General features: G+C 38.0%; 1 protein-coding gene and 1 pseudogene across 3 annotated transcripts in view; one reads left to right on the forward strand and one right to left on the reverse strand.

The window, feature by feature from the left end:
* The window catches only part of PCDH11X (protocadherin 11 X-linked), an 827,978-nt gene that overhangs the window by 168,907 nt on the left and 631,316 nt on the right, over positions 1 to 27,755 (forward strand). The window lies entirely within an intron of this gene.
* LOC100977636 (voltage-dependent anion-selective channel protein 1-like) lies at positions 25,142 to 26,177 on the reverse strand (annotated as a pseudogene).

A 27,755-nucleotide genomic window follows, 5' to 3' on the forward strand; every position in this document is an offset into this window, starting at 1 on the left:
TGCACAAAAATTAGTGAATCTAGTCATTTCCAATTCACTCACTGGTGTGTGGGATATGGTTGCCTTAAACCACATTCTCTTTAAGTACGTACACACTTCCAGTAACTTGGGCAACATACTGGTATCCTCCCAATTACCCAAATTTCTGGAAATCAGAAGCCAATCCTGTTTTTATTTCAAAAATCAGATCCAATTCCTTAGATGGAAATGCCTTCTAGGCATTCTGTTATGAGGCATTCCATGCTACCAATGTCTCCTTCCTAATCTAGGCTCCTGAGACCTCTGAAATGTTTTACATTTTGTTATATGCTATATGGTATCCTATGTTTTAGGATTTCCTAGAAGCAAATTTAAGGTACTTGCTTTGTTTTTACTTCATTCTCATGTAAGCAGTCTTACTATTCTTGGATCCTTAACTTCCAATACTATGCTTTAATTAAGAGTTTTTAGTTATTATGATAAAATTATTTTTAAATGAAATCATTAATTTTTACCAAGGAAACCTTAAGTCAACATTTTCCCTTTAAAAAAAGAAATGCTATTTAAAATTGGCACAATAAAGTCAGCAATCAAAGCAAAAGAAAAATCTGTGTTTAAATAATAGTTGACAATTCTGCCCACCACATTATTTCCAATTCCATGTTATGTTACAGCCAGAAAGGAAGCAACTAAACTCATGCAGCTTATCTCGGCGTGCTAGGGGTAATGGACTGTGGGATAAGTGATGGCATGTACAGAAGAAACGTAAAATTCCACAGTTGCTCTGACAATGTACCTTGGGTTTGGAATTCAATACAGTAGTTGTTATGGTTATACAGGCTGTGCTCTGTCCTACACTAAGATGTTGCAATCAGATTATACATTTATATTAGTTGAATATGTTATAACTGTTAAAGAAAAGCATTATTTATAACACTTGTTAAATAAGGTGAGGAAGGTCCTAAGGAGGGACCATTGCAATAGGTGTAGGGACCACTGCAATGGGAACTTGCGGTGCAGTGGGGAAGAAAGATTGGGCTTGACTCTGATTCCAACAAGGACAAGTGGAGATTGATATCCAAGGAGCAGCATGGGGTCAGTGGATAGAATATTACTAAGAGGAAACATCAGGCGTAAGGAGGATTCCTGCTATGCCAACTCAACAGACTTCTTGCTGAAGACAGGCCAGGATGATAAGATATAGAAGGTGAGGGTAAGGACAGACACCAAGGATGGGGGACTTTCTTTAAACTAATTTAGCAGGATTCTTACTCAAACTGGATTCTACAAGGATAGAGGGAAACCCAAGATCAGGTCTCGTCGAGCAGAGGCCTCAGAGGAGCCTGAATAAGAGAGAGTATTTGTTACAATATACAAATACATACACAAAGCCAGTACTTTGCAGTTCAGCACTTCCCATGTTATTGGGTCCACAGAAAAAAGAGACTGTTATGGAATGGGTCTGTCATATTGAAGACTAAAGTGCATGGAGGGAGCAGTAAGAAGCTATTGTGATCTTTGGGGGTTGCTTATCTCAAGGAAGATTCTGACAAAGATGAATTGAAACAATAACAGCTTAACAAGTACAGGACAAGACAAAAACAGCCAAATTATAGTTAAACAGACAAAAAATTACCAAGCATTTTTTGAGGAGGCAGATATAGAGGGAAAAAAACAACTTACAAAAGAAAATACTGTCGCTTCTGAATAGATGAGATAACCCTGAGAGATAATATTAATAACATAGGCTAAAGCATTTGGAATTTGATTGTATCTTATCGTTGTAAAATAAAGACTAGTGACTAGGAAAAAACATTAAAACAAATTCGTACAAGTAGTTTGATGGAGTGGAAAAATACTTTATTAGAAGTCAAGTGTTGAGGATTCAGACTCAATGCTACTTTTGTCACCTGGGTAACTGTGATAAATCACTCGGCTTCTAGCGCTGTTTTCTCTGCTGTAAAATTAAGTTAGATTAAATGATCTTTAAAATTCATTCCAGACATATTTAATGGTTTTGTATGTGATAATTTTAACGATTTTATATTTATATTTGAGAATTTATATTTGAGAATAGCTTTATATTTTTAATCAGATACAAACTATAATTATTTAATTAATTGGTACTATAAAATTTCAGTAAAAAAGAAATAAGCAAAGGCTGGGGTAGTGGGGGAGGTTTAGGAAAGATGTAGCATTTAAACTATATAGATCACAGTTGCTTAAAAAGCTGGCTGGGATTTTCATAAGCAGACAGAAAAAGGGTGGTCCTTCCTTATCTGGACCATCTGTATTCTCCACAGGGGGCAGGCTGGAATAGCTGAGTCTACCAAACCACAGAGATGGTGGCCACCCCTCCCCCCAGGAATTCAGACTCATCTCAGGCAGACCGCAACCTGCTGCCATTGGCTAGCTGGGATTCCAAGCCAGTGGGTCTTAACTTGTGAGGTAACAGGAAGTGGGGCACACAGAACAATGCTGCTTGGCTCACTGGATTCAGCACCCTTCCTAGGGATATGTGCAGATGGATTTCCCACCTTACTGGTGATCCCAAGGCCAGAGCATGTAAAGTTCCTGGGTGTCTGTGTGTGTCTGAGTGGCTGCTCTGCTGAGACTCCACACAGCTGTGTGTGTCAGACCCAAGGCCCTGGTGGTGTGGGCTCATGAGGCGATATCCAGATCCATGTGTTGCAAAGATCCATGGGAGAAGTGTGGTTTTTCAGGTGGGGTTGTGCAATCACTCACCACTTCCCTTGGATGAGGGTGGGGCTTCCTTTGGCTCCATGCCACTCCCCCATGGGCCATCACCTTTCCCCACTTTTCTTCATTTTTTTGTGGGTCGAGTTGTTTTCCTAGTCAGTCTCAATGTGAGAACCTGGATATTTCAATTGAAGATGCTGAATTCCCTCACCCCTTCTTATTCCTCTCCGTGAATACCGTGGACCACAGCTGCTTCTAATTAGCCATCTTGGATCGTGTTTTTTGCGACATTTTTAAAATACACCTTTGTAAACTGTTACTTGTTCTTCTCTCACTGTTTAAATTTATGGAGACAACTAAAGCATGTTTCACGAGGAAAACTTCAACAAGTCTGACATATATTTTGATATTATTAATGAGGAATATTCAACAAGAAATGCTAATAAGACAGACCTCAGTATAAAGTGGCACTGTTCCCACTATACAGATAACACATTTTTCCTAGCTATCGGTAGTGTCAATGGCAGTAATAACAGATTCATACTGCCTGATTCCTTTCTCTCTGAAATAATTTAGAGAAGTTAAACTTAATTTTATGTAAAAATGCAAAATTTTCCAATATTTATTTTTGGGGTATTTTTTAAACTTTATTGAGCATAATTGACAAAATTGTTTATAATAAAGTGCACAGCCTGATGATTTGATATATGTGTACATTGTGTGACTGTTACGTCAAGTTAATTAACACATTCATCACTGAAAATAGTTATCCTTTTTTTTTCTTTTTGATGAGAACACTTGACATCTACTCTCTTAGTAAATGTCCAGTCTGCAAAACACTGTAGTCACTATGCGGTATTTTAGAGCTTCAGAACTTATTCATCTGAATATTCAACTGAACATTTATATCCTTTAACCAATGTCTCCCCATTTTCCACACTCTGGCTCCTGGCATCCACCATCCTATTCTGTTTCTCTAAGTACAACATTATATTTTCTTTTTAGATTCCATATGTAAATGGAATCATGCAGTATTTTTCTTTCTTTGACTGACTTAAATAAGCCATGTCCTCCAAGTTCATTCAAGTTGCTGCAAATGGTAGGTTTTCCTTTTTTTAATTGTTGAATAATATTCCATTGCATACTACATTTTCTTTCTTTCTTCATTCATTCATTCATTCATCAACTGACATGTTGTTTCCATATCTTGGCTATTGTGAATGCTGCAATAAACATAAGCATGCAGCTATCTCTCTGAGACACTGATTTCATTTCCTTTGGATATATACTCTGAAGAGGGGTTGTTGGATCGTATAGTAGTTCTATTTTTTAATTTTTTTGAGGAAACTCCATATTGTTTTTTCATAACAGCTGTACCAATTTATATCCCCAACAGCAGTGTGCAAGTGTTCTCTTTCCTCTACATCCTCACCAATACTTGTTATCTTTTCAAATTTGATAATGACCATCTAAATAGGTGTGAAGTAATATCTGCTTGTGATTTTAATTTGCATTTCCCTGATGATTAGTGATGCTGAGCACCTTTCCTTGGCCATTTGTATATATTCTTTGGGAAAATGTCTATTCTTTTACCCATTTTTAAATTGTATTATTTGGTTTTTGTTTACTCTTGAGTTGTGTTTCTTATATATTTTAGATATTAACCCCCTACGAGATAAACATTTTCTTTCATTCTTTAGGTTGCCTCTTCATTTTATTGCTTGTTTCCTTTGCTGTGTATAAGCTTTTTAGTTTAATGCAATTCCACTTGTTTATTTTTGCTTTTGTTGCTGTACTTTTGGTGTCATAAAAAAAATCATTACCAAAACCAATGTCAAGGAACTTTTCCCCGATGTTTTCTTCTAGGAGTTTTTGGTGTCAGTTTGTGTTTTTTCACTTTGTTTGTTTGTTGTTGTTGTTTGAGATGGAGTCTTGATCTGTCTCCTACATTGGAGTGCAGTGGCGCAACCTCAGCTCACTACAAACTCCACCTCCCAGGTTCAAGCGATTCTCCCACCTCAGCCTCCCGAATAGCTGGGATTACAGGCACCCCCCATCATGCCTGGCTAATTTTTGTATTTTTGTAGAGACAGGCTTTCACCATGTTGGCCAGGCTGGTCTTGAACTCCTGATCTCAGGTGATCCACCTGCCTCGGCCTCCCAAAGTGCTGAGATTACAGGCATGAGCCACCACACCTGGCCAGGTTTCAGGTCTTATATTGAAGTCTTTATTTCAAGTTAATTTTTGTAAGTGGTGTAAGGGTGCACTTTTATTTTGAGGGTCTTGCTATCCAGTTTCCCCAACACAGTTTGTTGAAGAGACAATCCTTTTGCCATTGTGTGTTCTTGGTGCTCTCATCTAAGATTAGTTGACTCTATACATGTGGATTTATTTCTGGGTTCTGTATTCTGTTCTATCAGTTTATATGTCTGTTTTTATACCGGCACCATATTGTTTTGTTTACTATAGTTTTGCAATATACTTTGAAATCATAAAATGTGATGCCCCAAGCTTTGTCATTACAGGCCAATATCCTTGATGAACACAAATGCAAAAATCTTCAACAAAATACTAACAACTCAAATTTAACAGCACATTATAATGATCATACACCATAATCAAATGGAAATTATCCCTGAGGTGCAAGAACAGTTCAACATACACAAATCAATAAATGAGATACACTATATTAACAGAATGAAGGATAAAAATTATAGAATCATCTCAACAGATGCAGAAAAACAATTTGACAAGCTTTACCAAATTAGGTAAAGAAAAAATATACCTCAACATAATGAATGTCAAATATGACAAGCTAACAGATAACATCATACTCCAGTGAAAAGCTGAAATCTTTTCTATTAAGATCAGGAGCAAGGATGTCCACTCTTCCCACTGCTAGTCAACATAGTACTGGAAATCCTAGCCAGGGCAATGAGGCAAGAGAAAGAAATAAAAGGCTTCCAAATTGAAAAGAAGAAGTAAAATTGTCTCTATTGGAAGATGACATAATCTTATATACACAACACTCTAAAAACTCTGCCAAAAAAAATTACTAGAATGAATAAACCAATTCAGTAAAGTCACAGGGTACAAAATCAACAGGGAAAGATCAGATGCATTTCTATACACTAACAATGAACTCTCAAAAGGAGAAATTTTAAAAGCAATACCATTTACAGTTGGGTATTAGTCTCTTCTCATTCTGGTAATATAGACATACCTGAGATTAGGTAATTTATAAAGGAAAAGGTTTAATTGACTCACAGTTCAGCATGTCAAGGACTCAGGAAACTTACAATCATGGCAGAAGAGGAAGCAAACACATCCTTCTTCACATGGCAGCAGCAAGGAGAAGTGCCTATGAAAAGGGGGAAAAGCCCTTATAAAACCATCAGATCTCGTGAGAACTCACTCACTATCATGAGAACAGCATGAAGGTAACCACCCCCATTATTAAATTACCTCCCACCAGGTATCTCCCATGACACATGGGGATTATGGGAGCTACAGTTCAAGATGAGATTTAGGTGGGGACACAGCCAAACCATGTCATTCCACCCCGGCCCCTTCCAAATCTCATGTCCTTATGTTTCAAAACAAAATCACACCCTTCCAACAGTCCTCCAATGCCTTAACTTATTCCTGTATTAAACCAAAAGTCCATGTCCAAAAGTCTTGTCTGAGACAAGGCAAGCCCCTTCTGCCTATGAGCCTGTAAAATCAAAAGCAAGTTAGTTACTACCTTCATACAATGGGTCAACAGGTATTGGGTAAATACATCCATTCCAAATGGGAGAAGTTGGCTAAGACAAAGGGGCTACAGGCCCCATGCAAGTCCAAAATCCAGTGGGGCAGTCAAATCTTAAAGTTCTAAAATGATCTCCTTTGAATCCAAGTCTCACATACAAAGTGTGCTGATGCAAGAGGTGAGCTCTCAATGCCTTGGGCAGCTCCATCCCTGTGGCTTTGCAGGGTACAGCCCACCATCCTGGCTGCAATCACAGGCTGGCAATGAGTTTCTGTGGGTTTTCCAGGTGCATGATGCAAGCTGTCAGTGGATCTACTATTCTGGGATCTGGAAGACTGTGGCCCTGTTCTCACAGTTCCAGTAGGCAACACCCCAGTGGAGACTCTTTTTGGGGCCTCTTACCCCACATTTCACTTCTGCACTGCACTAGCAGAGGTTCTCCATGAGAACTCCATCCCTGCAACACACCTGTGCCTGGATATCCAGGCATTTACATATATCTTTTAAAATCTAGATAGAAGTTCCCAAACCTCAATTCTTGGCTTCTGTGCACCTGCAGGCCTAACATTATGTGTAAGCTGCCAACCCTGGGGGCTTGCATCCTCCAAAGTAACAGCCTGAGCTATATATTGGCCCCTTTTAATCATGGCTGGGACACAGGGCATCAAGTCCCAAGACTACACAAAGAAGCAAGGCCTTGGGTCCAGCCAAAAAAAAAAAAACATTTTTCCCCCTAAGCCTCTAGGCCTGTGATGGGAGGGGCTACTGTGAAGACCTCTGACATGTCCTGGAGACATTTTCTCCATTGTCATGGCAATTAACATTTGGCTCCCTTTTTACTTATGCAAATTCCTGCTGCCAGCTTGAATTTCTTATCAGAAAATGGGTTTTTCTTTTCTATAGCATCATCAGGCTGCAAATTTTCTGAACTTTTATGTTTTGCTTCCCTTTTCAACATAAGTTCCAATTCCAAACCATATCTTTGTGAATATATAAAACTTAATGCTTTTAACAGCACCCAAATCACCTCTTGAATGATTTACTACTGACAGATTTATTTTCCTGGATACCCTAAATCATCTCTTTCAAGTTCAGAGTTTCACAGATCTCTAAGGTAGGGGCAAAATGCCACCAGTCTCTTTGCTAGAGCATAGCAAAAGTCACCTTTATTTTACTTCCCAACAAATTCCCCATTTCCATCTGAGATCACCTCAGCCTGGACTTCATTGTCCATACCACTATCAGCATTTTGGTCAAAGCCATTCACCAAGTCTCTAGGAAGTTTCAAACTTTCCCACCTCTTTCTGTCTTCTTCTGAGCCCTCCAAGCTTTTCCAGCCTCTGCCTGTTACCCATTTCCAAAATCGCTTCCACATTTTCAGTTATTTTTACAGTAGCACCCCACTCCTGGTACCAATTTACTGTATTAGTCTGTTCTCACACTGCGAATAAGGACATACCAGAGACTGGGTCATTTGTAAAGGAAAAATATTTAATCAACTCACAGTTCAGCATGGCTGGAGAAGCCTCAGGAAACTTACAATCATGGCAGAAGTAGAAGCAAACATGTCCTTCTTCACATGGTAACAGCAAGGTGAAGTGCCAAGCGAAACAAGGAAAAGCCCCGTATAAAACCATCAGATCTTGTGAGAACTCACTCACTATCACAAGAACAACATGAGGGTAACCAACCTCATGATTAAGTTATCTCCCACTGGGTCCCTCCCACATCATGTAGGGATTATGGGAACTACAATTCAAGATGAGATTTGTCTGGGGACACAGCCAAACCATATCAAGCAACATCAAAATTAATAAATTTAGGGGCAAATTTAACCAAGGGAGATGAAAGATCTCTACACTGAAAACTATAATGCATCAGTGAAAGAAATTAAAGAAGACATTAATAAATAGATATCCTGTGTTCTTAAATTGAAAGAATTAATATTGTTAAAATGTCCATACCATCCAAAGCAATCTATGGATTCAGTGCAATTCCTATCAAAATGCCAATGTTACTTTTCACAGAAATATAAAAAAGAATTCTAAAATTCATATGGAACCACCAAGGACCCAGACTAGCCAATGCAAACTTGAGAAACACTGTTTTGTTAGCAGGTCTATTATATAGTTATCAGAGTCTTGCCTAAGACTTGTTATTTATATTGCAAGGTTTTATCCAGCTCTTCAGCTAGAAAGAATGCATGTCGTGTTAACAGGATGGTGCTATGTTATATTAATGAACAATATCATTTCTTATTTGAAACCTTAGTTATTATGGCTGCATGAAGATCAAGATCACTTAGGAAGAAAACCATGATGTAACATTACACTATTGAGCATCACAGTCTTTGAATTAAAATAATACTTTTACATTATCTTTTCTATTTGAAAATGCTCCTGCTAAAGTGTGGGGTTTTCTTTCCAGATTTTCCTCCATCAGCAGGACTTACATGTGCTTTGTTTAGAGAGCTGACAGGTTGTACTAGAGCATACTACAGCTGTGCCTCTCTGGCCTAGCAACATGTGGTGTCAGATGATCTTTAATGACTAGGGTACGGGCTTCAACCCTTAGAATCTTTAGGAACAGCAGACAGCTCTTGAAAACAGGAGACATACATAAGGGCAGAGCTGAAGGAAACTGCTAGCGTTTAGTTTAAATGGTGCCAAACCTTACTATCATTTGTGGGTCACTGAGTTTTTTATCTTTTTACAGCTGTTTTTGAGTATCAGTGACAGATAATTTGTAACAGCATTAACATTTTAACAATGCATGAAAAAAGGAAGTATTTTCTTTACTTTTGCATTCAGTAATTTAATGTACATTCAGCTCTTTAAAAGAACAGAGCATAAACTTAAAGTTATTGGAACTAGAGGAAAGTTATGGCAATCCTTTATTTTAATGACTTATAATGGAAGTGGGAGATAATATAAAAGACAATGCATGAGAAAGCTGAATATGGAATAATAATAGAAATTACAGTGGTTAAGAAGATTGTTTTTAATTTATCCTGTTTGACAGAGTAAGTTACATTTGAGAGCACACAAGAGTAGAAAAGTTCATTCATACAAACACTGTGTATCACACAATGTATTATTTTTGTATGTCAAGCATGCAGTTGGGCCCTTGAAAATTCCATTTTTGACTTCTTTTTTTTTCCTTTTTATTCACAGCCAAAATAACAATTAGAGGCCATGTACATTAGATGTGCAATTCCCAGCTCTGGCTTTGTTGACAGCAGACATTAGGTAGAGTGGAGTGTCTTCTAGACACACTTGTGAGTTAAACTTAATTTATAGAGGAGGGACCAATTAAGGGACTTGACAATGAAGTCATTTTTACAATTTATGAAACCTGATTTCTTTGTCCCAGCTTAAGATGAATTGACTCTCCATTGATGTTTCTTTATATCTATCTCTTAATAAAAGATCTTGTTCAATTAATAAAATTCTTTAAACAACTATTAGTTATCACTTTAAGAAGTTAAACATTGGCTTACAAGAGAAAGGAAGTCTGTTAAAACCATACATTTGGTTTTCTCTAATTTTTAGAAGCCCACATTTTGTCAGTTGAAAGTGTCCCCAAAACAGCAGGGGTTTGGTCTAGGTTCTGCTACTCACTGCACAGAAAGCCAATGACTGAGATGACAAGTATTACCAAGGAAGAAGGAAGAAGGCTTTAATTGGGTGCTGCAGCCAAGGAGATGGGAGCTCAGTCTTAAATCCCTCTCCTTGACTGTCTAAAATTAGGTTTTTATATAGTGGGGAAGAAATGTAACAATGTATTAGAAGACAGGAACTAGAGAGGGGCAAGGAAACAATCATGATGAATGAGGGATCTGGCATCTCATTATCTGGATGCCCTGATCTGGTGAGTTTCAGTTCTTTGATTTTTTTTTTTTTCTGAGAGGCCTGAACATCATTTCCTGAGGAAGGAATGCAGATAAAACAAATATAAGTTTCAAGCTTTAAGACCAGAAGGATCAATATCTATGTTTACCCAAAAACAACTGTCTATGGGACTATTGGGTCAGTTTCAAGAGAATGAATTTCAAGAGAAAGAATATTTGATGCTTTTGGAGGCAAAATTAACTTATTCAGAATACTATTTCCTAGAATATAAAGAGAAGTGTTATTCAACTAAAGAATAGTTTGTGTTCTCACTCATAAGTGGGAGTTGAACAATGAGAACGCATGGACACAGGCAGGGGAACATCACACACCGGGGCCTGTCGGGGGTGGGGGCTGGGGGAGGGATAGCATTAGGAGACATGCCTAATGTAAATAACGAGTTGATGGGTGCAGCAAACCAACACGGCACATGTATACCTATGTAACATACCTGCACGTTGTGCACATGTACCCCAGAACTTAAAGTAAAATTTAAAAAATAAGTAAAATAAAATAATAAAATTGCCTTTCAAAAAACAAACAAAAAAAATATTGAAAAGCTACCCGGTATTTTAACAGGCACGTATTTTTAAAATAAATTTTATTGCATAAAAAAAAGAATAGTTTGTTGGGTGAAAGGGAATTAATTTTATTTTATTATTTTTAAATTTTACTTTAAGTTCCAGGATACATGTGCAGACCGTGCAGGTTTGTCACATAGCTATACATGTGCCATGGTGGTTTGCTGCACCTATCAGCCTGTCATCTGGCTTTTAAGCCCCGCATGCATTAAATATTTGTCCTAATGCTCTCCTTCTCCTCAAACCCCACCCCCCACCCCCCGACTGGCCCCAATGTGTGTTGTTCCCATTTCTGTGTCCATGTGTTCTGATTGTTCAACCCCCACTTATGAGTAAGAACATGCGGTGTTTGGTTTTCTGTTCCTGTGTTAGTTTGCTGAGGATGATGGCTTCCAGCTTCATCCAAGGAGAGACGTTGGAAGGGACCTATTTAGTGTCATTCTTTTCTCCCCTTTTTTTGTCTGTTACCAGTGTGTAGTTGTTGGGATGGTGTGAACAGGCTGTATGACTGAGAATGCTGTAAGACAGGGGTCCCCAAACCGTGGGCCATGGACCGGTACCTATCCATGGCCTGTTAGGAACCAGGCTGCACAGCAGGAGGTGAGCAGTGGCAAGCGCGCATTACCGCCTGAACTTCACCTCCTGTCAGATCAGCAGCGTCATTAGATTCTCACAGGAGCTGAAACCCTATTGTGAACTGCTCAAAGGATCTAGATTGTGCACTTCTTATGAGAAATCTAGCTAATGCCTAATTATCTGAGGTGGAATAGTTTCATCCTGAAACCATTATCCACCCACCCACCCCCACTCTCCAACATGGAAAATTGTCTTCTACGAAACCAGTCCCTGGTGCCAAAAAGGTTGGGGACCACTGTGGTAGGAGGAGGAGATAAGCAGAAATATTTCCTTGTTTCCAACTGAGCGTTCAACCTTCCCAGAGAGCTGACAAAGTAGAAAAAAGGAAGACCCCCCTAGCAACATCACATGAGTACAAATTTTAAATTTAAGAGTACTTTATTCTGTTGTCTCTATTTATACAGATTAATATTTAACTTTTTAATAACTATATTAGCAGGAACAACTTAGTTGTACAACAAATCTCTTAAAATAATACTGCTTGTTATAATTTAAAGAGCATCTTTATATTCTCTTCTTTCATTAACAAGGCTGAAAGGAAATATTACTCTGATTTTAGTGATGAGAAATTTATACTCAGAGATTTAGCCTTTTCACCCAGCTAATAAAGGGTAATGCCAGAACTTGAACAATGTCTTCCGAATGCGATCCATTTGCTTTTGTTTCACGTCTGGTTCTATAAAGTGAATTGCAGTTTTGAGTAGTGCAGTGAATTGAAAAGCAAGCCTTCAAATATGAGTTGATTTTTAAGAATCAACTCTTCACTGTAATAGAAAATCTTCACATTTATTTTTTAAAATTTGATTACACAACATAGTAGGTTTTTTTTCTGCAGAGTGGATTTAGGATGAAACGTTAAGTTTTCTTTATATTTCCTTCTGTGCTGTTTTAATATTGTTTTCAATAGGTTCACACTGTTAAGTACTTATATTCAAACAATAAAATAACAATAGAAATATTTCAGATTTGTAAATAGTCTTTTTCTCTCCCAAAATACCACCACATTTGTAATTTTTTCTCTAGTTTGTTATCCTGTCTCACAGTTAAAGCGACTGAGGCACAAGCAAATAAAGAGTGTTGGCCAATGTCTCATGGCTAGTTTGTGTACAGCACAAATCTCAGGTTCCTGATTTTAGGCTAGAGCTCTTTGGACAGCAAAAGTGATTTATTTATTTTTCTTTCAAATATCCCCTCTTTTAGTTTTAGCTTAATTTTTGTGAGGCTAATAAGACTTTATAATAATGTATTTCAGATATGCTTAACCATTTATCATTACATGTTACAGAATGACCTGATGACATGAAAAGTGTGCATGTATCTTTTAAGAAGTTTTTTCAACTCCAGAAGAACTTATCAATTTGGAAATGTCTAATTCACCATGCCACATTGAAATATTGCAATAAAACATTGTGATTTATAACACCATATTGTTATAAATCTAAAAATGGGTGACTTAGTTTAGTCATATTTTGTAGGTTCAAATGCAACATATATGTATAACATGGAGTTATTAAATGTTAATGTTGGTAGACTTCAATGCAGCTTAGAACTAAAAAAAGGCACGTCTTAAATTCTCTTAGAAAGTCCGAAATCTTACTTTTAGCAATGAAGTTTCACATCCTAATTGAAATATAAACAGAAAAGATGTGTGTTTTCTTTCCCAGTTCTTTTCCATTTGCATGATTATAGATTCTGACAGACGCAAAATATTTATGTATTCAGTGACACCTCTTTTAATTAAAACACTATACAGTATGAGGGTATAATACCAGACCTCTCATTATTACCCAAAGGAATGTAGTTGGTATAAAAAATAGTTGGTTAAAAAGTGATTACCTCAGAAAGGGTGGCTTAATTATATGAGCATTTGCTTGACTCTGGAGAATACTTTGCAAGCCCAAGGACAACATTTACAAGTATAACCACATGTCACAGCAACTTTCTTTGTACCAATTTACACTATAAAATTAGTATCCAAACAAGTCTTTGCTCACTTTATGTGGATTACTTGGAAAATAGTGTCTTGTTAGATTAAAAAAAAAGTGATTGTTTAAAAAAGTAGCATCACATTAGTAAAATTCAAGATATTGTTTAGAATTTACTAAGCGTCAAGGTAGTGAAGATGATCAAAGAAGGATCATCATAGGCTAGACATGGTAGCTCACACCAGTAATGCCAACGTTTTGGGAGTCTGAAGGTGGGAGGGTCGCTTGAGCCCAGGAGTTTAGAACAGCGTGGGCAACATAGCGAGACTCCTCTACAAAAAATAAAAAATTACCAGGGCGTGGTGGCATGCTCCTGTGTCCCAACTACTCGGGAGCCTGAAGTGGAAGGATCACTTGAGCTTAGGTGGTTGAGGCTGCAGTGAGCAGTGACTGTGCCACTGCACTGCAGCCTGGGTGACTGAGTCGCCCTTGTCTCAACAAAAAAAAAAAAAGGAAAAAAGAAAAAAAAAAAGCAAAAGGGATCATCGTGTTTGGCAGCACAGCTTGGTGGAGAGTGCGGCCTAGAATCCTGATTCCGCCAGTTCTTTTTATGTGACTTTGGTAATTCATTGAATCTCACTAAGGTTCAGCTTCCTCATTTGTAAAATAAGTATAATAATGTGTCCGGAATTGGTTCTTTCCGGTGGGTTCTTGGTCTCGCTGACTTCAAGAAGCTGCGGACCATCACAGTGAGTGTTACAGCTCATAAAGGCGGCGTATCCAGAGTTGTTCGTTCCTCCTGGTGGGTTCATGGTCTCGCTGGCTTCAGGAATGAAGCCGCAGACCTTCACAGTGAGTGTTACAGCTCTTAAAGGCGGTGTGGACTCAAAAAGTGAGCAGCAGAAAGATTTACTGCGCAGAGTGAAAGAACAAAGCTTCCACCGGATTGAAGGGGACCTGAGCGGGTTGCCACTGCTGGCAAGGGTGGCCTGCTTTTATTCCCTTATTTGGCCCCACCCACATCCTGCTGATTGGTCCATTTTACAGAGAGCTGATTGGTCCATTTTACAGAATGCTGATTGGTCCATTTTGACAGCGTGCTGATTGGTGTATTTACAATCCTTTAGCTAGATAGAAAAGTTCTCCAAGTCCCCTACCCGATTAGTTAGACACAGAGCCCTGATTGGTGCGTTTACAAACTTTTAACTAGACACAGAATGCTGATTGGTGCGTTTACAATCTTTTAGCTAGACAGAAAAGTTCTCCAAGTCTCCACCCAACCCAGAAGCCCAGCCACTTCACCTCTGAATAATACCTCTCTTACTTGGCTTTAATGAAAATTAGCAATAAGATAAAGTTCGTAGTGCAGCACCTCATAGTGCAGCCGCTCGTAGGCACTAAATAAAGTTAGTTCTGATGATTATTCTGCCTTTCGAAAACATCAGGTGCAATAAAAAATGATGCAACAGGAAAATATTCAGGTTCCGCATCTAAAAATTAAGATATAGTGATACCTACCTTACTGAAATATGGTGATATGGTGAAGCACCTAACACAATGTTGGACCTCATAAGCTTTCAATGATTGTCCGTTACTTTCAGATTTTCAATGAGCTATAAAGACAAAATGCAAATGAAATTGAAAGGCATTGTCAACCATAGCGTCATGCAGATGCTACTTAATATAACTTTAAAATACATAAAAATTTTAATAAGTTTGTTCCCTTAGGAAAATAGCTAAGGAAAAATGCATAATTACCTGCTCTTTACTTATTTTCGCTATTTAAGAAAGCATTACAGGAACGGTAAGAGATGTATAGCTCAAGTAAGCAAAGAAAGCTTTCTTTTCTTTTTGATTTTGCACTTGGGGAATTTTTCTTGATCTTCTTCTTCAAAAGGAGCAGAGAATTCATTTATGTGTACCTGGGGTCCTGATTATTACAAAAAAAAAAAGAAGAAACTGAACAACTTTGCATACTTTAGTAAAACAAAATAATTCAATTAAGCTTATTCAGGGCATCTTGGTGTTTTAGCAAAGTTGAAAAGGATACTTGACTCTTGTTAAGGGGAGCTCTGTAGACATTTGTGTCTGGGGGAATATGTTACTCAGTTTGCAGCATGATAATAAGCTCTAAACCAGGGAACTATATCAGTTGCATAGACAATGAATCCAGTCTGGAAGATAAATTGTTCACTGAGGGTAAGGTGGCTGAATTTCTGATATAAGTGGCCATATAATCATGAGAGCTTTACCTCTAATAAAAACATAGCTTTTGGTTCTTAAAAAACAGTCACCTTATCTTTAATGAGCAATTTGACTTTTAGGCTTAATGCATTAGTCTCTTAAGTGACAAATTTTTGCCTGTGCTAACAACTAGTTGGCAGAATTTTGACAGTGAACAGAAGCTGTCAGACAAACCCATAATATTTCCTCCAGTAGCTGATCTGTTCAATTTTAAGCATTGAAAGCTTATGTAAAACATGGAGAGAACTTGTTTTATGGTTTCTGGGATAATTTTTTTTATATTGCTTGATAAGCTCTAACTGAACAAATATCTACATGTAAGACATACTTTAGAAATAAAACTACCTGAAATGGTGGTTGCCAGCATTTGAGAGTTGGGGTATCGGGGAGATGTTTGTCAAAGGACACAAAATTTTAATTAGATACAAAACATAAGTTCAAGAAAACTATTGTGCATCATGGTGACTATAGTTAATAACAATATACTTGAAAATTGCTGGTGACAGATTTTAAGTGTTCTCACCACACAAGAAATGATAAGTATGTGAGCTAATGTGTGTTAAATAGCTTGATTTAGCCATTTCATAATGTATACATACAAAAAAACCATATTGCACACCATAAGTATATACAACTTTTTTTTTTTTTTGAGACAGAGTCTCACTCTGTCGCCCAGGCTGGAGTGCAGTGGCAGGATCTCGGCTCATTGCAACCTCTGCCTCCTGGGTTCAAGCAATTCTCCTGCCTCAGACTCCCAAGTAGCTGGGATTATAGGTGCCCGCCACCATGCCTGGCTAATTTTTGTATGTTTAGTAGAGATGATGTTTCACCATGTTGGCCAGGCTGGTCTCGAATTCCTGACCTCAGGTGATCCACCCGCCTTGGCCTCCCAAAATGCTGGGATTACAGGTGTGAGCCACCATGCCCAGCCTACAACTTTTACTTGTCAATTAAAAAGTAAATTTAACAAAAGGAAAAGTAAAATTAACAGGCATTTTGCAAAACCTTTATATTGGGTTTATTTCACATTTGTATCAGTTCTTTATTCTGTTTTACGGTAGGAGAAAACTTTTTATAAATCTGGAAAAAAATATTTTTTTATATAATAGCAAAGCTTTAAGAATGTTAAAATGTAAATGGATGACTGATTAACTGTATATCTGTCTCAGCCAGTTATCCATGATTTATTTTTATTAATTGTAGATAAATCTCACCATTATCTATACATGATTTACTTAGATATTTATATATTAATTATCTTGAGAAATATATAAAAGCTCTCATTAAAGAAAAATCATCAATTTTGTGTTAAGTGACAGTGAGTGCAAAGTATAGAGACTGTTAGAAATTGATAACCTTTGTGGTGCACCATAAATGGGATTAGCAGTGTCAGTGGTGTGGTTGTGACTGTTTTGCAAGTGGTCAGGGTTTGCTCATTGAGAAGGTAGAATATGGAGCCCACATTTAATGTGGTAAGGGATTTTGTCAAGTAAATATCCAGGGGAATAATCTTCCTGCAGAGGGAATAATTAAGAGTTATATAAAAACATTACAGGTATGTTCAGGAATCGTAAGGTGTTCAGTGTGGCTAAAGCAACTTGAACTAGGGGGCAGTGATAGGAGAGGAAATGACAGGGAAGATGGTGGTGGCAAGGGAGATATTTGGAAAGGCCTTATAAGAAGCTACAATGGCCTGATTCCAAGTAAAACATGGAGACATGGCAGGCCTTTGCCTAGAGGCGTGAAATAATTTTACTTGGGTTTCTTTTTCTTTTCTTTTTTTTTTTGAGACACTTTCAATCTTGTTGCCCAGGCTGGAGTGCAATGGCCCGATCTCGGCTCACTGCAACCTCCACCTCCCAGGTTCAATTGATTCTCCTGCCTCAGCCTCCCAAGTAGCTGGGACTACAGGCTCGTGCCACCATGCCCGGCTAATTTTGTATTTTTAGTAGAGATGGGGTTTCTCCATGTTGGTCAGGCTGGTCTCTCACTCCTGAACTCAGGTGATCTGCCTGCCTCGGCCTCCCAAAGTGCTGGAATTACAGGCATGAGCCGCCACGCCTGGCCTTTTACTTGAGTTTTAATAGGATCGCTCTGGCTGCTATTGAGGATAGTACATATGGGGTAATGATGCAAGCAGAGACCTACTGTAGTACTCTTCAGGAGAGAATGGTGTCTTGCACAAGGATGGAAGCAATGAAGGTGGTGAAAAGTGGTCAGTTTCTATATTTATTAGGAAACACCTAGGATGATATCTTAATAGACCAAAATGTGAAATGTAAGAAAAATAGAGATGTCAAGATGACACAAAGATTTTTGGCTTTGACAACTGAAAGAATAGTTACTATCAACTGTGATTGGTAAGAATGCACATGGATCAGGAGTTCAGTTTTGGACGTCTTAATCTTAAGATGTCAATTAGATATCTATGTAGAGATGCTGAATGGGCAGTTGGATATAGGAAATTGGAGTTTGGGAGAGTGGTCCTGGCTGGAGATATAAACTTGGTAGTTGACAGCATATGGTTGTTATTTAAAGACATGAGACTGGTTATCACCAAAGAAATGAGTGTGTAGATACAAAAGGGAAGAAACCTTAGAGACCTCCAGCTTTTGGAGATCTAGGAGAAGGGAAGAAACTAGTCAAGGGGACTCAGGAATGGCTGTAAAAGTAAGAGGAAAACCTGAGTGTGTGGTATCCAGGGAGCCAGGTGAAGAAAGCTATCAAGCAGGGGGAAAGGATCAACTGGGTTAAATGCTGTTGATAGCATCAAGTAAGATGAGGAAATTGATCATTGATAAGGTAGTTTACTGACTTGTGAGAACAACATCAATATCCAAATGAAAGAAGACACTTAAATGCTATCAATAATAGACAGCTTAAGACTGGGAGTCACAATCTTATGTCCCACTGCCCACATGTAGACAGAGATGGGCTTTGAGAGGCAGTCTTTAGGAAAAAAAATTGATTGTGAAGGCTATTGGGAGATATGTACTCTCTTATTAGCCATAGACCCATCATGTCATATTATTTTATATTTGAGGGTCTTTACATATTTATCATTTTCTTTTCGTTGTTGTTTTTGAGACTGGGTCCCACTCTGTCGCCCAGGCTGTAGTGCAGTGGTGCGATCAGGGCTCACTGTAGCCTCAACCTCCCAGGCTCAAGTAATCCTCCCACCTCACCCTTCTGAGTAGCTGGGACTACAGGCATGCGCCACCACACCCGGCTCATATTTATGATTTTTGCTTGGCTCCTGAAACAGCATGGCTGCTTTGAAGTTGTGACCCCTGGTTATTAAGTGTGTTTTTGCTTTGGCACAGGAAAAAAATAAAACAGATGTAATTTTGATAGCACAGTTATTTTCATTATTATATAGATGTATAAGAGACTTGGATTTCTAGCTCAGGATAATTGAATTTTTCATCCAAATTGATGTTCCTCTTCAAGGCCAGACATACTTTCTCTCTTCTATAAGGGTATTGAATGATAGACTTTTTGTTAGAACTCTTGGTTTGCTATTTGGCCTTTCCTAATCTCTCTTCACAAAAGAGAGATCTGAACACAGAGGTTAAATGTCTTGCACAGCAAATGGCTAGCTGTGATATGACCAAGACTCTTAACTTGTCACTCAGCCCTGAAGATTATATTGGTCTTCTGATGTGAAGTTTACTGTTCTTTCTTTTATGCTATCTAGCCACTTGTTCAGTTAGCTTATTCATTAATCACCAATACATATGAGACATTCTATATTTATGCCAGTAATACATGTAAATTGCAGCCATTTTTAAAACCAGGAAATGCACTTAAATTGTGTGTTTAAATTTATCAGAATCACATATGGTGCTTTTTGCCACATATAGTAGTTTTTAAGATTATATTTATCCATATTACCTCTGTAATTATTTGTGATCAGGTTAGCTTAAGTGAAGAAAAGCCATATTAATGCTCCACTTTGGTTTTGAGATAACTACTGGTATTTAATCCATTATTCTTATCCATTAGAATTCCTCTTTTGTCCAGAAATTGTTCAACCCTTAGAATCAAGTATCTGTACTTTCTCATTTATGTTTCCCTCACTCCAAGTCTAAGTAGACACCATGTCTGCATCCTTTCCTGCCACACTATGGTTGTAGAAAATATATCTATTTAGATATAAATTGCAAGAGTAAGAGGGTTAATTGTATAAAATTATCATAGAGTTGTAATTGAAAATCTCTTTTAACAAATAAAAAGAAAATCACTTCTAATTATATAGTCTGTTGGCCTCTTGTCATTGCTGTAGCATGGTTGTTTATTTTGTGTTTTTGCCCAGGTGCTTAATTCAGCCACTGTCAGCCTTAGAAAAATAGATAACTGTACAAATAAACCAGCTTCTGACTAAGACTAGCTAATTTTCTTTATTGCTAGGCCCAAATTATTTTCAATATGTTAAAGAAAGAAATACCCCAAACCACATTGACTTATAACTGTATCTATGCAGGATTTTGTTTCAATGGCAGTGTATAAGGGGCAAAGACTTCTCTCTTGCTTTCTCGTTAGCTATGAGTGAACTGAGTCAATGAGCACATGTTAAGCATTTGTAGTGAATATCCTGATTTCCTAGTGATTCAGAAGTAGCAGGAACAGTCAGTCTCACTCATCACTCAAAGAGACCTTGAATTCATCTTCTCTTTTTTCTCATTTCTCCCTGCCATAATTTACAATGTCATCACCCTTTCTCCTACATATGATCTAAAAAACTGGCATCTAAACCTAATTCCATCCTAAATCATACTTGGCCAGCATAGTTTGTTTCCTTTATTAAACATTTGAATGTAATACCTGGGGGCAGGGTGAGTGTGCTGGGTTCTGCTTTAAATTTGCATGATTTCTGAGGCCTTCGAAAGCATTTGGATTTTTAAACCTTCCTTACACAGTTGTAATCCAGGCTCCTAATTGTTTTCTCCTTCAAGTTGTAAATTCTCCCTGTCCAAATAACCCTCCACCCTTTCCCCAGATTCAGCAATCTAAGAAAACAGTTCTGATCATATAACCCTCCTTTGTAAATCTTATTCACTTCTCTATTGCATGAGGGGTAAGATCCAAACTCTAACATGGCAGATGAGAAGTTTCATCACATGGTTCCAGTCTGCTTTTCCCAGTCCCTTCTTTTCCACTTTTTGTTAACATCCTGCCTCCACAACATACACCAAGAGCTGCAGCAGAGCAAGTTATACCTAGTCCCGTTAGCCTGAGTGGTCTTTCAGGTCCCTTTCTTATGACTGTGCTTTTCTCTGCCTATACTCACTTTGACTTTCTCCCTTACCTGGAAAATGCTTATTCTTCTACTAAGCCCCAACTCATGTAATAATTCCTATGTGAAGAGTTTCCTGAGTCTCCGGGGAGGTTGATTGTTTTTCTGGGCTACCAATCACACTTCGCACATCTCTTCATTGTAACACTTACCATAATGTGTTTCAAGATTTATGTGTCCCTGCTTCACTTTGCTGTACAGGAAGCTCTGTGATAAGCATGGTTAGATCAAATTCATTTTTGTATTAACAGCACCCAGTAGTGTCTGGCACGTAATAGGTGCACAAGGGATGTTTCTTGAATAGGTGAAAGAGGAATCTCCCTATTTCTCCCTACTTATATTCTGTGAGCAGCTGCTATCCTCTTGCTGTCTGTCTGATCCTCAATCTCTTCCTCTTGTCCACTCAAACTTCCTCATGGTATTTTGCTTATTCATCTTACATCTTTACCCTCTGGTTTTTGAGATGGTGATAAAGACAGGGGTCAGGACTCAGGGCTCTGTGATTAATACTTCTAGACATCGCAGTTTGGTTTGGTGCCACCATCAATGACAGCAGCTGCTATCATTTTTCTCAGTTTCCAGGATTCTTCTGATATTTCAGGGCATAGCCTAATTCTAGAGCTATCTCTGATGATTTGAGGTACATGGTATGTGTAATTCAGTACTTCATATCTGCATTTATTATTGTATATGAGCCTTCCACAAGGGCATTTTTGTCTGTTTAAAATGTAATAATAAATCAAATATGTTGAATTTTCTGTATATCCGAATGCATTGTAAAACTATTTTAATGGTGTTTGAGATAAAATTCAGACTGAACATATCGTATACTAATGACATCATGTTAATATGCTTGTAACAAACATGAACAGGGTATCAGTTGTGAATAGATAACCATAATAAAATTCAGTAGGTTTGTTCTTGAGAGTGAGGTGTCACAAATTCTGCTATTTGGCAAGATATGGACTATGGAACTGGCAAAATTAGCCTTCTGGGGTTTAAATTAACCTATAATAATTTCATTGCTTAAGAATATTAAGGCAACTTAATACTTTTGTTAAAGTGTAAATGCAAGACAAGAAAGAGTAATGGCAGGCTGTTTTACTTTTTATATTGTCTTCTTTAATGTATTTCCGCTTTTCCTGCCTGCCAATGCCGTTCATATTATATTCTTTTTACCGTGAAAATGGAGCATATAATTTTATAGATAAGGAAACAAAAGCTCAGGGAATAAAAATGGCTTGCTCAAAGACATACAACTAGTTAGTAACAGGGCTGGGACGAAAATTCAGATCCCTTCACTCCCACACTAAGGACCTTAACATTATTATATGCTGTTCCCCTTCATTTGACTTTTTTTTCTAATGTTCAGAGTGTGTGCTGTTTTATTTACTGCAAAGAGATGCTCTGTTTCTCCATAAAGTGATTACAAATCTGTGGAGCTACAGTCATCATAGATGTTCCTACAAATAATTTAAAAGCAAAATATTGAAGTATGCCTTATCTTCACTGCCAATGAAATTATGACCAAATGGTAATTACTGAATAACAAAACAGTCATATAGCAACCAATCCAATTGTTTAATGCTATATCTAAAGGCAAACATTTTAAAAAGCAGTGAGTTAATACAATTTTCAAAAATTTGACTCATCAAGCTGTCTCAATAGTCAACAGTTTGAGGATTGCATCAAAAAATGGGCAGGCACTGATGAGATTACCAAATGATATCTTATCTTTAAATGCCCTGGTTTAAAATTAGCAAGAATACGTTTGGTGTCTAATTTCTGAGAAGTAAAAACAGCTTTGGCTGTTTACCCTAAGTTTAGGACAAAACTCAATTGAATGAAAGCAAGAAGTGGAGTAGAAATTTTAGGATTTTAAAAGCTGACAGCTCTAACCTGAACCAGAGTATTTATGTTATTAAAATAGTCTTGGAATCCTAGGTCAGGCAATTCTGTCTTTCTGAACTGCCCTCTATACACTTCTCCACCAGCAATACTCAGCACTTCTTTCAAAGCAAAGGTTCTCATGCTGACCCAAAGCAGGAGTGTTTCCTTGACCAATCTATATCACATTTTAATGATTTCTCGACAGTATTCACAGCTCTTTCTAGCTCTGTATCTTTTGATGGATATCTTAGGGAAGTAATTTCAGCAAGTGACAATTTTAAAAAGCTGGAGGGTTTTTTCGTTTTGTTTCAGTTTGGTTTGGTTTTGAGACAGGATCTCGTCCAGGCTGGAGTGCAGTGGCATGAACTCAAGCAATCCTCCTGCCTCAGCCTTCCGAGTAGCTGGGACTACAGGCTCACACTGGCTAAATTTTGTTGTTGTTTATAGTAGGGACAAGGTCTCACTACATTGGCCTTGCTGGTCTCCAACTCCTGAGCTCAACAGATCATCCCGCTGCGCCCTCCCAAAGTTCTGGGATTACAGGCATGAACCACCATTCCCAGCCCCAAACTGGAGATCTGTATAGAGCATTTTATGTTGCTTTGATGAAAGATATGTAACACATATCAAATTATAAAACTGTATTACTACTTTTTTATATTTAAAAAGAAAGGAACGAATAGCAGTTGAATTTAGTTAATTTGTCAATTCAGTAAATATCACTGAGTGTCTACTAGTTTTGAAGTCCTGTGTGAGGTTGTACACAGTGTATATATATATATATATATATATATATATATACACTGAATATATATATACACCGAATATATTTATATACACTGAATATATATATACACCGAATATATATATACACTGAATATATAAATATATATATATATATATAGTGAGCAAGATTTGTTCTCATTCCTCAAGAAACTCACAGTACAGTGACAGTCTTACATTTTGTAAATATTTAATAGCTAACTCGACAGTGCTATGACTGACAGGTTATGTGTGATTTTATCTCACTCCCCATTCAATCATTGAATGAAGAATTGAATAAGGAAAAAATGAAGGAGAACCAAGTTCCATCACACTGGTTCCTATCTGGGCTATGTTTTCAATTATTCAAGAAAAATTTGGCTTGTCCTTGCCGAAATTGTATATTCAACAAAGATTTATAGTTGTGGTTTCCTAAGTGCTCTGGAAGTCTACAATGATGCAGTATCTGATTAAAAAAAAATGTGGCTACCTGATAAGTCCCCCACTGCTTGCTGTTGCAAAAAAATGATTCATTAGAAAAAAAATGATTTGGAATCAGAAATTATAGGTTATTTTCTGGATCTACCACTTAACCTTTTATACCACTGTATTAGTCCATTTTCATTGTGCTGATAAAGACATACCTGAGACTGGGCAATTTATAAAAGAAAGAGGTTTATTGGACTTACAGTTCCACATGGCTGGGGAGGCCTCACAATCATAGTGGAAGGCAAGGAGGAACAAGTCACACCTTACGTGGATGGCAGCAGGCAAAAAGAGAGCTTGTGCAGGGTAACTCCTGTTGTTGTTTTCTTTTTTTTAGGTTTCAATATTTTATTCAAGTTTAAGTGATGTTAATTACAGCATTTGAAGGGGAGGATCTAATTCCACAGAAAATGGAAGACTCTAAAATGTACCCATTAGACTGCTAAAAAACAAATTGAAGGGTGAGAATATAACAGAAGTCCAATTTAGATTCTGAGTGTTGTCACCATGTGATTACAATCACACAGACGCTTCCAAGCTTATAGCTGGAGTTCCTGGAAGCTATTTCATACTCTGGTGCAAGGGCTAAGAAACGCAACACAGGAAGGAATAAGTCCTGAATGATTGGCTTCATCACATCCACCCTCTCCACCCCAAAATGGCACAAAAGAAAGAGTGACCACACCCTGCAGACCTTTTGGTGTAAAAGAGGTAACGATGAACTGGGCTGGGAAAAGGTCATGAAGCTCTGTCTAAAAGAGTCCCATTCAGGTGAGTTTGTACACACCATCAAGCAGCAAGCCCCTCATCAGTTAGGGTTAGGAAACCAAGGTTCGATTCTCAGGAAATCACAGTTTCATTCATTTACTCAATATGAATTTACAAAGCGCCTACATATTATCAGCTTCCACTTGCAGCCATTTCTAGAGAAAAAAGAAACCTGGCATCTCAAAGTGGCTGCCAAGTTCCCCCAAGTCTACCACTGAAAGGGCCTTTTTTGGAAATGAGTTTCTTCTGTACCTCTGAAAGGGTAACATCTTAAAGATGAATCATCTTTAACCTGGAGGGGTAACATATTTAGCAATACTTGCATCCCAGATATACAACATTAAAAGATACACTAAATTCTGAAGGTAGCTATGCTGCAAAATAGTTTAAAATTAAACAATTATACAGTATTCATTTATGCTTGAAATTCCAGTCTTAGACCAAGCTTGTGGCCACCAGCATTGACGTTCTTGCCATCCAGAAGAGCTGACAGTGTCAGTTTGATACCTGGCTTTAGGGTCTGAGTGTATCCTAAACCTATCAGGCTGGAGTTGTTCACTTTAGCCAAGAAGCAGGCTTCAGGGTCAATCAAATATTTGGCTGCTATTTCGAAACGCGTGTTACTGTTTCCTGCTGTCCAGGTGAGATTGACAGCAGTCTCCAACTTCTTGTTCACTTTCTGGTAAATGAGGCCGCCAAACTCTGTCCCGTCATTCACATTAGTGTGAAGTTGGAATTCATCAGTCTTGTAGCCAACAGCAAAGTTGCTCTCGGTCACTCCGGACTTTGCAGTCTCAAAATTCATCTGGTAGCCGGCCAGCCAGCCCTTGTAACCCAGCACCAGAGCAGCCCGGATGGAAGGCCCAGCAATGTCGAAATCTATGTCGCAGTCCAGGGTAATGTGCTCCTGCTTGTACCCTGTCTTGATTTTAGCATCTTTTTTCCCCAGTCTTAGGTAAGAAGGATGAATTGAAGGTCAGCTTCAGTCCACGTGCAAGCTGATCTTCCACAGTAATCTCGGTGCCTAGTGTATTGTCGGTGTTCTATTTCTCTGTAAACGTCAGGCCGTACTCAGTCCATCTGTACTTGGTTTCCAGACTGCCCGTCACTTTGGTGGTCTCAGTGTTGGCTGAGCCTGAGCTTGTAAATTCCAACCCATTCTCAGATTTTGTTTTCAAATCAAGCATTATTAAGCCAAATCCATAGCCCTTAGTGAAGACATCCCTGGCAGACTTGCCAAGATTGGCATACATGGGTGGCACAGCCATCTTATGCTTAGAGGTGGTGGCAGTGGGCTAGGAGGCGGCTATGGCCGGGGCTGCCGTGCGGAGGCAGAGAACTAAGTGGAGCCAGCTGCGGGGCCCAACTCCCGTTTTTAAAACCATCAGATCTCGGGAGACCCATTCACTGTCAGGAGAACAGTATGGGAAAGACCCACCCCCCTATTCAGTCATCTCCCATCAGTTCCCTCCCACAACATGTGGGAATTATGGGAGCTACAAGATGAGATTTGGGTGGGGACACAGAGCCAAACCATATCAACCACCAATAAAGCCAATTTAATAAAATGAAGAATATATGTGTATGTGAAAAATACTATATGTTATAATCTGTAAACAAAACATATCATAGAAAATTGCTCATATTTATAGAGATATTTATTATATATGTAGACTGTGTTCTTATTGCGTTATTAGTATCTAAAGTTACATTCGAAGTCTTTAGTTTAATCTGGAAAATCATCTCAATTTACTACTGCATACTTCATATGAAAATTGCTTTTCAGTTTTTTTACTACAAAATATACATCTGGATATCTGTAAGTCAATGATGTTCTTTAACCTTAGGATTATTATAGTATTATTTTTAAATCAGGGGAGACTTTAAAATAAAGTGAAATCCGTGTGGCATGACTGTCCTAATTTTTACTCTACCTTATTAAAACCGTTTTAATAGATTTTTACTCATTAGAATCATATCACTCCGGAGGTTTTCATTTTTTTAATAAATATTCTGCTAGCCTTTAGTTTCAACACCTATGTATTTATTCATTTTTATTAGTTTAATCTCTTTAAGAATATGTGTGAACTTTTGTCATAATGTTCTTTCCTTAGTTTTTTAAACATTATTTGGTACTGTTTCTTTAATCAATTTAAAGATAGTTCTTTTTATCTACTTAATGATTCTTAAAAGTTCTTGGAGTAACACCAGAGCTATTTGTTGTGGCTGTTGACTCTTTTCTATGGCAAATTTTGAACTCTGAGCTAATCTTCAGAGATAATTTATCTGTAGGAATCCTCTTCTGCCTGGATTGAACATTCCTCCTAGACAAGTTTTGAGTTTACCACTGCTAAGGCAACCCGGGAGTATTACCTTCTGGGGACCACTTTTTACTTTAATATTTTACTTTAGGTATCCGTGGATCATGTGAGTAGTATAAATTCAGACCATAACCTGTTAAAATGAAAATCTGCATTTATAAGTTCTCAGGAGAGCCTTTCTCCTGCCCCCCATCCAGAGACCAGACTAACATAGGCATAGTTCCTTGGAATCTCACTGTTCTGATGGCATTTTTAAAAATCCAACATATGTATGCTTCTTCAAAGTCTTGGCTTTGTTCAGGGGATCTCATTTCCAAATTCCCACTTCAAGTGAACCTCAGACCTTAGCCTTGTGCCTTGTGTTCTTTCCTTGCAATTGAATCACAGGCCCCTTGGTTTGAGGAACCATAAGTCCTCCCATAACCTGCACACCCGCCACCACAACATCATCGCTAGGGCAGCCTTGATGTCAGGACTTTTTTGTGTTGTTCCTCTAAGGATTGCTTTCCTTTTCTTATGATCTAA

This window comes from Pan paniscus, chromosome X (assembly GCF_029289425.2).
Source record: "Pan paniscus chromosome X, NHGRI_mPanPan1-v2.0_pri, whole genome shotgun sequence".
NCBI lineage: Eukaryota > Metazoa > Chordata > Mammalia > Primates > Hominidae > Pan > Pan paniscus.